General features: G+C 55.4%; 1 protein-coding gene and 1 long non-coding RNA gene across 4 annotated transcripts in view; one reads left to right on the plus strand and one right to left on the minus strand.

Moving 5' to 3' along the window:
- The window catches only part of PHF21B (PHD finger protein 21B), an 83,103-nt gene that overhangs the window by 21,974 nt on the left and 48,814 nt on the right, over positions 1-12,315 (minus strand). The window contains exon 1 of one of the 3 annotated variants that reach the window (XM_072973677.1): positions 2,206-2,285. The exons of the other annotated variants lie outside the window; for them this stretch is intronic. The gene's annotated coding sequence lies outside the window, so the exon portion shown is untranslated. Of the gene's footprint in view, positions 1-2,205; positions 2,286-12,315 lie in introns of those variants that run through there. 3 annotated transcript variants of the gene reach the window in all.
- LOC140700305 (uncharacterized) lies at positions 1,808-4,023 on the plus strand. The gene is made up of 3 exons (XR_012078704.1): positions 1,808-2,249; positions 2,859-2,960; positions 3,046-4,023. It is a non-coding gene; the product is annotated as an uncharacterized lncRNA (long non-coding RNA).

Genomic DNA, 12,315 nt, shown 5'->3' on the forward strand with positions numbered 1-12,315 from the left:
ATTTCCTCAACCAATCCCCTCCTCTTAAAAAAACTTGGTTTTTTCCCCATCCTTTTTTGATTAATAACCAGTGCTTGCAGCGCACATCTCTGTGATTGATGCCGTTGCCACATCACAGAGAATTTCTGCAAGGGTCTGAAAACAGGGGTCAGTGGGTGGGAATTTCAGGAGGCAGGACTATGTGGGGCCCCTGATACAAGTTCCCACCAGGCTACTCAGGAGGCGTGACGACCAGGGCTCACTCTGACGCAGACACAGACCTCAGCCTCCCAGTCAGGGCTCTCTCCACGCATGACCGGGCGGCCACAGCAGCAGCAGGGCGGGCACTTAGGGTGGGGAGACGGGCGGCGACACCCTCCCCGGGGCCCCAGGCCCACACAGGTGCAGAGGCTGTGTTTCGGGGTGCCTGTCTACCTCAGGTCCCCTTTCTGGGAATCACCACAGTTCCACGCAGCTGCCGTGGTACCCACAGGCCTGCCTGATGGAGAGAGGCGCTCTCACTCGGAGCCAGCCAAGCCACCAGTGGCCAGTGACCAGGGAGGTTCTCTCTTGAACTTAGAAGCCGAAATTCTTAACGAAGTGTTAGCAAATCAACCCCAACAATAATAAAAAACGAGTAACACGTGCTGAACACACCGAACGCGCCCCGGGAACGCGAGGCTGCCCCACCGCGGGGAAGTCAGTTGGCAGAAAAATGGTACGGTTCTCTCAACAGCTGCAGAGAGAGCACTGAGCAAAATTCAACGCATGAAAAAAATTTCAGCAAACTGGAATGAAAGATAACCTCCTTAACCTGATAAAGGGCATCTATAAAATGTGAGCCGCTACCCTCAGACTTAATGATGAGAGAGAACGCTTCTGCGCTGAGGTCAGGACTGAGGCAGGGTGTCCTCTCTCTCCACTCCTTGCCGCCCCTGGACTAGAAGTCCTAGCCGCTGCAATAAGCCAAGAAAAAGAAAGAAAAGGCCTTCAGATTAGGAAGAAATAAAACTGCCTCTGCAGATGGCAGTAGCATCTATGTAGAAACTCGTATGGACTCTACCAAAAAAAAAAGCTGTTAGAACTAATAAATGAGTTTAGTGAGGTTGCAGGATACAAGATCAACATAGAAAAAGCAACTGAATTTCTACATACTAGCACCAACATTTAGAAATTAAAAAATGTTTACTAGCCATTTGCAGTTGAATCAAGAAATAAGGAATTTCTTATTGAAATTTTAATGAGAGAAATTTTTAAAAGACCTACCTAAAGAGAGAGACACATCATAACCATGGATCAGAGGCTCAGTATCGTTAAGATGTCAGTTCTCCCCAAACTGATCTGTGGCTTCAATGCAACCTCCATTAAAATCTATCCCCCCCAAAAAAGGTAGAAATTGGCAAGATCCTTTCCAAATGCACGTGGAAATGCAAAGGACCCACAACAGCCAAAACAACTTGAAACAAACAAAAACAACATCAAACAAAATAAAGGACTTACACTTCCTGACTTCAAGACCTGGTATAAAGCTATTATAATCAAGACTGTGGTATAGGTATTAAGTTACACAAATAGATCAACGAAACTGCGTAGAGTCCAGAAACAGACTCACACATATGGTCAACTGATTTTCAGCAAAGACTGCAAAGTCCACTAATTAAGTGGAAAAAGGACAATTGTTTCACAAATGGAGTTGGAACAAGTGGATACCCATAAAAACAAACGAAAACATAACTTCAATCCATACCATGCACATATTGAAAAAAAACAACAGGTGGATCAGAGACCTAAATGTAAAGTCTAAAACTATAAAACTTCCAGAAGAAAACATAGGAGAAAATCTTTGGGGCTGTGGGTTAGGCAAGAGTCTTAGATACCACACCAAAAGCGTCATCCATCTAAGAACAAATTAATAAGCTGAACTTCAAAAAAATTAAAAACTATTGAAGCTGGAAAGACAGTGTTAGGGGAATGAAAGAACGAGCCACAGACTGGGGGAAAAAAACATGAGCAAATCACCTCTCTGACAGAAGCTTGTATCCAGAACATATAGAAGAACTCTCAAAACTCAATAACTAGAAAACTAACAACCCAATTTAAAAATAGTTTGAACAGATAATTCACTAACGAAGATATGCTGATGGCAAATAAGCAAATGAAAAGATACTAAACACCATTTGTGATTAGGGAAATATGAACTAAACCACAGTAAAGACCACTACGCACCCATTCAGATGGCTACAATGAAAAGGCAGACAAGTCCAGAGCTGGTAAGGATGTGGAGCAGGGCCCCCATCACTCTTGGGAACATAAAGTGGTGTGGTCACACTGGAACTCAGTTCGGCAGTTTTGTAAAAAGTTACACATGCTTGTACTGCTGTGGACTGGGTGTCAGTGTCCTCCCAGAATTATGAGGAAACTAACCCCCAGGGTGACGGTATTTGGAGATGAGGCTTTGGGGTGACCAGGCCGTACGGGTGGGGCCGTCATGATGGGTCAGCGCCCTTATAAGGAGAGACTTGAGAGGGCTTGCTTCCCCCGCCTCCTGCCAGGTGAAGACACAGCAAGAAGGAGTCTGCCATGATCTGAGTGTGTCCCCCTAAAAGTCACCTGATGGAGTTACAAGGCCGGGCCTTTAGGGGGTGCTTAAGCTCTGAGGGTGGAATCCTGATGAAATGAATGGGATTAGTGCCCAAAAAGAGGCTCCAGAGAGTCCTAGCCCTTCCCCCAGGAAAGAATACAATGAAAAGTCTGCAGCCAGAAAGAGAGCCCTCACCTGACAGTGCTGGCACCCTGATCTCCGAAGCCCGGCCTCTAGAACGGTGAGCAATGAACCGCCGATTACAGTGAGCTACTGAGTCTCCTGTGTTTTGTTACAGCAGCTAGAACAGACCGAGAAAGCATCCATCTGCAAACCAGGAAGAGGGTTCGCACCACAAACAAAACTAGCCAACACCTTCATCTTGGGCTTCTCCAGAACGGTGAGACAGAAATGTTTATTGTTAAAGCCACCAAGTAGATCATATTTTTGTCACAGCAGTCCTGACTAAAACACTCTACTTCTAGGCATTACCCATGAGAAATGACAGCACATTTCCAGACAGAGGCTTGTTCGTGAACATTCACAGCAGCTCTCCTGTGATAACCCAAACTGGAAACAGCCCAAACATACATCAGTGGCTCTGCAGATGAACAAACTGTGGTATGTCCATCCGATGGAATATTACTCGGCCATGAAAAAGGAACCAAGCAATTGATACATGTAACATAGATGAATCTCAACATAGTTTTGCTGAGTGGAAGGACCCAGACAAGAAAGGAGGATGTTTTATTGTATGAGGCCATTCATATGAAATTCCAGAAAATGCAAATTAATCTAAAGGGACAGAAAACAGATCAGGGGGTATATGGAGGTGGGGAGAGGAGGAGGAAGGTGTTTCAAAGGAGAAACTTCTGAGGGTGAAGGGTGCGTTTACTATCTTGATTCTGGTGATGGTTTCACAGGTGTGCATCTGTCAAACATATAGCACACTCTAAATATGTATATTGTATATGTTACTCCAACAAAGCTGCTAAAAATAAACTCCTTTCCTCTTTCCCCCCTTATTGCTCTCTGCCCCTGGAATGAGTGTCATCCTTCCCCAGATAACACAGCAGAGGGTCTCAGGCCCCACAAGTTCCAGAGCTGCTTGTCCCAATAATGATAAGATGGTTCCTCCCTCCTCTGGAACGTGCCACTTGGCCCAAGTGGGCAAAACTCTGAGGTTCACATCCTTCCAGCCAGCTGCCTGCCTCTGCATGGAGCCAAATTATCCATATTTACCTATAAATTCACTGTGGACATGTGGTGGAATGGAGCTTTACATGCAAGACAGAGGGCATTAAAAACAGGTGTGGGATAAAGAAGTTGTATATTTACAATGGAATACTACTCAGCCATAAAAAAGAATAAAATAATGCCATCTGCAGCAACATGGATGGACCTGGAGATAGTTATTCTAAGTGAAGTAAGCCAGAAAAAGAAAGAAAAATATCATACAATATCACATGTAAGTGGAATTTAAAAAAAAAGACACAAATGAACTTATTTACAAAGCAGAAACAGACTCACAGACCTAGAAAACAAACTTATAGTTACCAGGGGGAGAAAGGGAGTGTGAAGGGATAAACTGGGAGTTCAAGATTTACAGATACTAACTACTATATATAAAATAAACAAGTTTATATTGTAAAGCACAGGGAACTATATTCAATATCCTATAGTGACCTATGATGGAAAAGAATATGAAAAGGAATACATGTATACGTATATATATATATGACTGAAACACCATGCTGTACAACAGAAACTGACACATTGTAAACTGACTATACTTCAATTAAAAAAAAAAAAAAACAGACGCAGTCACTTTATGAGAAAGCGTCTCCATCCACTGTGCCATTTCCTGTCCGCCTCCAGCACTGCCCTGTGCCCACATTCTCAAAGATCCTGCCCCGGCTTCCGTAAAGGAAGGGAAGGCTGTGCCCTCCCCCTTGCCAGACCTGCTGTCACATCAGCGTCACCCGCGCAGCCTGTCTGCGGTCAGATCCCTGGGCCCGGCCTAGACTTGCGCAGGTGGGAGGCAGGCTTGGGGGAAGCACTATTTGATTAACGAGCTTCCAGGTGATTCTGCCAACGTGGGGGCCATGGGCCAAAAAGAAGCTGGGCTGTCCCTCCAGCAGGTTCGGCAATGAAAGGCCCGCAGGTGTGCCATCACTCCATCAGTGGGTGGAGCCACGTGGACCCCTAGGAGCAGGGATTCACGCGTGGGTGATGGGCCCCAGAACCACTAAGACAAATCCAGGTCCAGCACCTACAGGAGCCAGAGAGCAGGCACGAAGCTGCTTTCCCTGGGGACTCCCTGCCAGTGAAGATCTCCAAACAAGCACTTTGGATGAGGGGCGTGTGTGCCTCCGCTTTCCTGGCTTGTGTGCACCTTCGAGTCTGCGAGGAGGCGTGAGGGCAGCTGTGTGTCCGTGTCTGGGCGCATTACTGCACCAGCCGTTTGGTTCTCTGGCATCCACCTTGGGGCATGTGCCCTGTTGTGTTTCCATATGGATTCTTTTCTGGGTACCTCTTCTGCTCTGTGTCCATGGGTCTCGCAGGCACCAGTGTCTGTGGTTCTAAGCCTTCCTTCCAGACTGGCACTCAGCACTCTCTCCCGTCTTAGGACATCGGCGACTTCTGTCCATGGGCCTTAGAAATTCACAGCCAGGGAAGGGGAGGGGGGACCACAAGAGGGAGGGATGGGCCGAGGCTGCTGGAGAGGCAGAGCCCTCGAGGGTGGGGTGGGTCGGGGGAAAGACAGGGGGAGCTTCAGTTTGACTGCATTCTCAAATACTCAGTTACTAAGAAAAAGACACTAGGGGAAAACGCTGAACACCTGTGGGATGTTCACAGACCAAAGCATTCACCTCCCGACTCCCGCCCAATGGCCGCATTCACATCGCTGCCTGGGCCTCGAGGTGCCCGGCAGCTCTTTAAGGAGCATCTCCAGTGTGCGGGGTGCCCTCTGTGCCCGGGCAGCAGGAGGAGCGCAGACGACCCGACAACTCCCCGGGTCACAGCCCGAAGTCCCAGGCTTCTGGGGGGGAGCTTGCTACAAGCAGGCTGCTGAGCGGACCCTCGGCCGCACCGCTTCTGGGAGCGGTGGGCTTCCCCCCAGGTCACCACGGCCCCGTCCACGGCCGTCCACCTCCCATCTGTGCTCCAGGGCTTCCAGGCGCCCTCCAGTCGCCATCTATTTGCTTCTCTTGCTCGAAGGCCGACCCCGGAGCGCGTTCTTCCACGTCCCTATAAACCTTTAATTAACAAGCTGAAGAGACATTTCATCTGGCAGGGGCTGACCTTTCTGCTCCGAGGCGGAATTTATCGGTAGCGGCAGAAACAATCATCTCAGAGACTATTTCACAAGCACCGGAGAGTTTATAGCCGCACTTTTGTCAAGATAAATGAGCTCCTTATGACTACGCTTACAGCTCTAAGCATTTTAATAGGGAGAAAAAAGGGCCATAAAAGTCAAAGATAACTTCGCATTTTTCCTGCATCGGTGGAGTCCCGGGGGCAGCCTGCGACGCCGGGGAGAAGCTCAGTCACGGCCGAGGCAGGTGGGAGGCACCGAGGAGACAGGCGGCGTGCCGACTATACTCGCGGTGGGGAGCTGGGCTCACAAGCTGGCTCTGACACCCGCTGTGTGTGCCCCTTAGCTCCCCGCACCCAATCTCGTCTTCCACGACACGGGGAGTTCCTGCTGCACCAGGCAGAAGAGGGTCAAAGAGATGGGTGCCAAGGAGTCAGCACTGCGCCCGGTGTGCGTCCCGCTCCGTGAGCGCTGGGTAGGGGGAGCGGGCAGCCCCGGCCGTGCCCGGAACTGGGGAGGGACAGGAGGGTGCTAAGGGTGTGCCCGGGAGGAAGGTACACCCTGGGGCCCTGGCGGAATGCACGGGGCTGGACCGGCGGCACAGCCTCGGGCCTGCTAAGCTGACTCCAAGGGCTCCGACAGCAGGGGGACTGGCAGGCACCACAGGCAGCACCAGAACCGGAGGCCAAGCAGAGACAAGAACCACACGACCAGCTCACGGTGGTCGAGTCTCCCACGCGCCACGGCCCCGGACACGCGCGGGTCAGGGAGCTCAGTCCTCCAGACTCTCTGTCCTCCCTGCAGGAGTGGAGGCGGTGGGGGGTCACAGTGCATCCCCCCACCCACCCACGCGGCCTCTCAGCCCCTCCCCCAGGCCGCCGCTGTGGGACACTCAGGAGGGCTGGGTTTCTTCTCGCCTGCATACCAGTGTTGGTATCGACACAGATCTGCAGGTAAAACTGTAGAAAAACACACAGGGAAGCCCACCCACAGCACGCCCTGCCCCCACCACGTGAGCACACACCTGAAATGCCAGGACATCCCCCGCGGAGCCGTGTCACCGGGACCTGCCGCACACGGCTGCACCAACCTCCCACTGCCCCCAAACACGAGGCCACCGCCTGGTTTCCCCAGGGGAGGAGGTGGGGACTCTCATGCCCCCGTGCCTTTCGTATGAGGTCACCCAAGCTGCTGTGTCCCCCCCAGGCCATCCGCACACCACCAGGTTCCAGTTACAGCCTCCAATCCCCAGCCAGTCCTTCCAGACTAGGGGGAGCCTGTTGCTCCAACGTACTGCACACCCCGACATCACAGAGCCGTCCAGCAGTCCTCGTTGGAGGATGCCATGTGTTTCCAATCCAGACCTCATTGAATAAGGGGGACAAGGCTCTTGAGAGGTTCGACCCCCATCCCAGGGCAGCCAGGGGGCTGGTCTTTGTCCGCTGAAGCCCTGAGGCTGGGAGGGGCACCCCCAGGTCCCCCTGCAGACCCAGCCTTTGCCCTTTGCCGAGGAGTGGGCGGGTCCTCCGTACCCTCAGCACCCATCACAGGATATGGTTCATGGTTCCTGGTTCCTTCCAGGGAAAACCCTCACTGAATAGTGGAAAAAGCAGCCCCCCAACCCCCTCAGAGGCTTCTGAAAGCACAGCCCCAAACTGGCCCAGGGGAAAGGTCTGCGCCCTGAGCGGCCGGGGGACACGGCGCCTGGACTGGAGCAGCCTGTTGCTGAGTTGAAACAACACGGTTTCGCACCACGCCTGGCCTGGGAGGCCCTTGGCCAGGCCTCTGTGTCTCTTCATCGCCCACCGGGGAAGAAAAAGCAGAAGTTGAGTTTTGCTAAAGGAAGCCATCAGGTGCTGGGTTCCCCTTGCATTTACTGGGACACTCTGCCATGTCTACCTCCCCACCGAGGGATGCCGAGGCCAGGGGCTGGATGTCACACCACAGCCACGCGGCCAGTCTATGGTAGGGCCCGATCTCACCGGAGAGCCCTTGGCCACCACGGGAACCCCAAACATCGGAGGGTTCCTGGGGCCCGTACACCCTCAGTCCCCAAACATCCTTACTGATCTGCCCCCTGGTTTCATTCCAGGTGAGTCCATCCCCAGCCCCTGCTTGGCATCACCCCCTGCTCAGCTGCCCTGCCCACAAACATCCTTGTGGTGCAAGGTGAGTCCTGGGCTGAGATTCTGAGCCAAAGGAGAGAATTCAGGACTTGGAGCTCAGGAGGCAGGAGGGCAAGCGAGCGCCTCCCAGGAGCTGGTGCCCCTGGCGTGATCAGCAGGGGAGCCGAGGCCAGGTCATGGCCTGACTCCTAAGGAGCTCAGACTACATCCCCGGAGCAGCGGTCCCCGAGGAATGCGGCTACACCACACAGAGACGAATGTTCCTCCTCATCTGACCTGGGCAGCTGGGCCCCAGTCAGCACTGTGGACACGGAGCAGGAGTTCCTGGGAGCCTGGCTCCCCTGCAGGAGGAGGAAGTGCCCTGTATCCCAGGTGCCCTGTATTGGGGCACAAACCACTATTAACTTCGTCTGGGAGGCTGATGTCCCACAGGGGCCCAGGGCACTCACTGCCAGGTCTGCGTGCTGAGCGGGGCTTCAAGGACCGCAGTGTCCCCTTCTCCAGCCCCTCCGATGACCAGGAAAACATGTGCTGAGCTGACCAGAGCAGGGCTCCTGCTTTCTGCACCCCACGAGGCTCCTGCCTCCGCCTGGCTGGGTGGGGAGAGTGGGGCAGCAGCCCCAGGCCTCTGAGAGCCACGCAGGACAGCCCAGGAGGAGCCCGCTTCCAGGCCGCGGGCCGGCCGAGCGGCGGCACAGCTTCTCGAGCTGCAGTCCTCCCCGCCTCCCTGCACCCCTGTGACGTGGGGCAGAGGTAAGCATGCGGCTCCAATATCCGTAAGTGCCAATAAATGTTAACATCAGACAAGCACCACTCTTACCGTCGTGTGAAACCGGTTTATTATTCACAGATGAAACCTGACCGCCGCCTTTATTGCTGCGGAGGAGACGGGGTAGTTCCGTGTGCTCCTGGCGGGCTCTGCCAGCCCCAGCTCGGGGCCCCCGCGCCTGCTCCCTGCCTCCACTAGCCCTGAGCTTGTCCACGGGGGGCTGTCAGGGGCCTTTGGGGTTCATGTGAAAACCCAGGGAAAGGCACAACTCCCTTCGCTGCCCCGTGTCTTGGAAGTCCCCCTCCTCCTGGCCCAGGTCGTATCTACAGCTGAGACCCAGCACACACCCGGAGCACGTGTTACCGGTGGGGGCCAACCAACCCGCACTCGAATTTCATCCCGTCCTCACCTCCGGAGCAGGGGATCAAGAACCACCTTCTCTGTTCCCAGGACCAGAGGGGCGGACAGGAGGCACCCGGCCCAGAGCCACGGGTGTGATTCATTCAGTGGGTCCTCGGTTCACAGATGCCTGTTAGGGACCCCGGGTGGTGACAAGGGAGGCGGAGGGAAGGACTCGAGGGGGATGGCAATGGCAGGAGGGCAACGAGGTCTCCTGATGAAGGAGGGACAAGCATGCCCAGGCCTGTGGGTCCCCCTCTGGGCACTCCTGAGGCCACCCGTGCCCATGTGCGCAGGGACCACACGGGAGCAGGTTCCCAACAGTGTCTGCGACGGGGAAGACTGGGAACAGCTCGGCTGTCCCCTGGGACAGATCAACTGGAATGTTCTCATGATGGAAAAGAGGCGTCGGGGAGTCCACGCAGGCTCTTGGCTGGAGGGGCAGGGGGTCCGAGTGGCTCACAGCGCTGCGCAGACCTGTTTAGATCTCCCCTCCCAGGACCAGCCGTGGTCGTCAGGCTCTTGTCCACAGGCACCCACACCCACTGGCCCCTGCCCTGGGCATCCTGCCCTCTCCCCAGGTCTGGGGCGTGCTCCCCAGTGCTCAGCAGCTCCTGGGAGAGGGGAGCTACACCCCGGGGCCTCTCAGGAGACCTCAACACCGAGTCTTGAAAACAAGCACCCTCCTCCAAAACCCGCTTCTTCAAGCCCCTCACGGGGAGTCATTTTCTGAAGCTCCGATTCTAGGGACGCTGCCTACTCCCCGCCCCAAAGCAAACCTGTTTACTGAGCACCTGGGGCGGGTGGGGGCACAGCTGCCAGCACAGGGGGCTCCAGCCAGACTGGGTCCTGGTGACCCTGGCCGAGCAGGGCTGGTTGAGGCAGGCTGCCCGGGGCCACTTAACCAATGCAGTGGTCTTTACGGAGGAGGCCATTCTTAATCAGAAAGCCCCAGAAAACACAAGTGGCTACTCTGTGCTGACATTTAAAACACCCTTTTGGCAACACCCAGTGTGGCAAAGTGGTTTAATTAACTTGAAAGGGTGTAATTTTACGCTATTTAGTAGGAAATACACATTCCAAATGGCATCGTGGACTAAGAATTGGGGGCTGTGATCTTGAGAGTGTGAAAAAAACCAGCCATGAGTCCCTGGCAACCACAGGTGTGGGGCTGGGAGGCCGTGAGGGTGGGGCATGCTGGAAACTTCCCTACAGACAGCAGCCTCGGAAGCCGGAAGCCGCACCAGCTCTGGGGCGGGGCGTCCGCAAGGCCGCAGCCCGTCAACTCACCTGGGAAACAAACGCAGCGTCTGAAGAAGAACTGGCCTGGGGGGGGGGCAGTCACAACTCCCCGCCAGTCCCCTCCGCCGGGCCCTGCAGGCGCTAGTTCCCCGAGGGGGAGGTACCGCCCTCCTGCCCAGCTCTGGCTGTGGGCATGTCCCAGGTCACGGGAGAGGGGTGCTCCTGGATGGGGGCCCCTGGCTGGACGCTGCCCCATCCCCACTGAAGGGGCCTCTTAGGGAGGAGGCCAGCCTCTCAGCGGTGAGGCAGGATGGGTGAGGCGGTGTGGCACACAGAGGACCCAGGGGCTGGGGCTGCAGCCTCACTTGGATGCTGGAAAGACCCTGGGGCTAGTTTCCCTTCCTGTCTGACCTCTGGAATGATGTAGCAAAATCTGGTACCGAAGGGCATGGGCTGGTCTCCAGGGCTGCAGGGGAGGAGGCACCACAGGGACCGCTCCCTCTCCCCGGGGTCTGGGGCGAGAGGAAGGCGTGGAGTGGTGGTGCCCACCCTTCCTGGTCCCCTGGTCCCCATGGACTGCCTGTGCTCACCTCGTGCTCCCCGCTATCTGCGACTCGGGAGCCGTTGTGTCTGCCCCTTGGCAGGAGGCCCCAGAGCTGCTCCCTGGGCCCTCGGATGCAGGGGCACGCATCATCAAAACAGATCCCAGTGAGGGTGAAATGCAACCTACAGGCGTGTTAAACGGGCTCTCCCCCACCGACCCCAGACCTCCATAAAACAGTCATTTAGGGGATCTAATTTCCACATGGGGTCGGCTGACGCACACTCCCACTGGCCCCAGCCTCATCATCCTGCCACCTCCAATGCCCCAGAATCTAATTTAGGGGACACACATCTGCATGGCTCCATGGGGTGCCCGCCACAGCCGGGTCCCTCTCCCCTGTTGGGAGAGGCCCCCTGCAGTGAGCCTCATGTGGGCAGTAGTGGGGAGGGGCTCGCCCCAACCCCCGGAGGCAACTGGGGGGGGTTTCGACAAACGTCTACACCCAAGTAACCACCACCCAGACCAAGATACGGGCCCTGGAGGCTCCTGGGAGCCCCACAAAGGACGGTCTGGCTGGGGGAGCAAGGTCCTGCCCTTGGCAACCAGCTCCTGATTCGATTTACCGACCCGGCAACTGATAGGGAAACAGGATTAAATCCCCACTACTTAATCCGCTGGCACTAATTAGACTCAGCATGTTTACTGACCAGCTACCCTGTGCCAGGCCCTGTGTGGACAGAAGTAAGCAAGGCAAGGGTGCCGCCCTGTCTGTGGGTGACAGGCTCCAAGCCAGCGCAGGTCCAGGATGTCAGCCAGGATCTGACACTTCCCAACCAGCAGGGACCTGGTGGATGGAGGTCCCACCATCAGGGAAGGGGCGTGGGGGTGTTTGACGTACACAAGGCACCTCTGCGTCGAGGTGGCTTCCACAGTTCTAAGGGATGAGTTCAGGGTCCCAACGTGCAGATGAGGGAAGTGCAGGGAGATGAAGTGACCTGCCCCAGGCGAGTGGCTGGTGAGACATGCGTGGGAGGGGACTCTGAGGGGGACTGTGGCCCTCAGGTTTTAAGTGGACAGTCCTTCCACCACCCCGCCCCCACCCTCCCTTCTCTCCCCTCCTCCACCTGGTCCTGCAGGATGAGACCAGGCCACAGGGAGGAAGGGACGACTCACAGAGGGCTCAGGGACCCTGGGGGGCTCGGCACACAGCTCAGACACACAGGGGACCACACTTGGTGGCAGCACTTTGGGAACTGGGAAATGATGCTGATGGTGGATCCCAGGGGTCACTCTTCTGCATGTGGCCCTGGGCGGTGGGAACCACACTGAGCTCGGGGAGGGGGAGGCGGGAGGACC

The sequence above is a fragment of the Vicugna pacos genome, chromosome 12 (genome assembly GCF_048564905.1).
Source record: "Vicugna pacos chromosome 12, VicPac4, whole genome shotgun sequence".
Lineage (NCBI taxonomy): Eukaryota > Metazoa > Chordata > Mammalia > Artiodactyla > Camelidae > Vicugna > Vicugna pacos.